The sequence below is a fragment of the Solanum pennellii genome, chromosome 3 (assembly GCF_001406875.1).
Source record: "Solanum pennellii chromosome 3, SPENNV200".
NCBI lineage: Eukaryota > Viridiplantae > Streptophyta > Magnoliopsida > Solanales > Solanaceae > Solanum > Solanum pennellii.
Window position 1 is genome coordinate 65115210 of NC_028639.1, and position 1748 is coordinate 65116957.

The window sequence follows — 1748 nt, forward strand, 5'->3', positions numbered from 1 at the left end:
ATGAAGGAAATTTGGTTTCCAAGCAGTGACACGCTATATGAAGTACTACCAAAATTGTCTACTAAAGGATTTGCTGAAATTGAAGTGTGTATCAAAGGGATGGCAATGCATTATGTCTGACCGCAGTTTCATCCAAGGACAGTTGAAAAAGATGGAACCTCTCACAGGTTTCTTCTATCAGGGTAGGTACCAGTGGTGTGATGAAGATTATGACTGGATCAGCTTCATACCTATAGAAAGAGTTACCACGGAAATCTATATTGATGTTCTGGATTTCCTCCCAGAACGTATTGTTATCCAGGACTCAAGTTATGGACTAATCTGTTGTCGAAGTAGCTTTCCTTGTGATGTTCCTGTAATCTACGTCTGTAACCCGCTGAATAAGGAGTGGAAAGAACTTCAGTGGCCAAATCCTTCCAGAGAAAGCTGCATAACCTTGGTTTTTGATCCATTCAAGAATCCGATTGATGCATTCACAAGTTTTAAGGTTGTGATAGTTAGCCAAGATGAAACTAACACAGAAGGAGATGGATGTTTCTCTTTTAACATTTATTCATCAGAAACAGGAGAATGGAGAATATCCGGAGAGATTTGTCTTTGCAATCACAACATGCAGAAAAAGGGATGCATCTGTGTAACTGGGATTCTGTATTGGCTTACTGATGGAGACGAAATCCTTATGTTTGATCCAGAAAATGAGATATCTTGGTTGATAATGGTACCACTCCCCACCACCCAGTTCAATCTAACACCCGAGATGTGCATGGGAGAAGCTGAAGGGAAGCTACATTACGTATTGATATCCGAACACGGACTTCAACTGTGGGTGCTGAAGGATCATTTTACTTCTCAATGGGATCTTACTTTTACCATCTCTTTGGAATTGCTGGAAAAAGAAAACGACAAGTATCTGTTCAAGATAGCTGAAAAATTGGCAAGAGACTATAATTCCGCGTATCCTTGGATAGGGACTCTAGCTTTCAAGAACAACATCTTGCTTATGAGGGTTGCAGCTGATATCTATTTGTATCAGTTTGATACAATGAAGATTCGACACCTCTGCAGCCTTTCTGCTCTTGCACTAAAGCCTTTCTTTTCTGCTACCGTGGTTCCATATAAAATGATGGATTGCAGGTCTATGGTCATACCATTAGTAGCAAATGAGAAGTTTAGAAAAGATGATGGAGAAAAGAAAGTTAATATCTCACTTTATAGGAGTTTGATTGGAAGTTTGCTATATCTTACTTCAACAAGGCCAGATATTATGTTTGCTGCTAGTTTATTACCCAGATTCATGCAAGAACCAAGCCAAGTGCATTTTGGAGCTGCAAAGCATGTCTACGCTACTTGCAAGGAACAATGAATTATGGGATAATGTACGAATTTGGTGGAGATTTGAACTTAATTGGTTATTCTGATAGTGATTATTGGGCTGGAAGTATAGATGACATGAAGAGTACTTCTGGTTATGCTTTCTTATTTGGATCAAGTATTTGTTCTTGGTTATCAAAAAAGCAAAGTGTTGTTGCTCAATCCACTGCCGAAGCAGAATATGTTTCAGCATCCAAGGCTACTTCTCAAGCTATTTGACTTAGGAGAATATTTGAAGACATTAGTGAAAAACAAAAAAAAGGAACTGTTCTATATTGTGATAACAAATCAGCAATTGCAATTGTCAAGAATCAAGTCAGTCATGAAAGATCAAAGCATATTTCCATCAAGTATCATTTTATCCGAGAAGCACAAGA

At 38.4% G+C, this 1748-nt stretch overlaps 1 pseudogene; it reads left to right on the top strand.

Annotated features, from left to right (window-relative positions):
* Positions 1–1748, top strand: part of LOC114076427 — a 12280-nt pseudogene continuing 10532 nt past the window's right edge.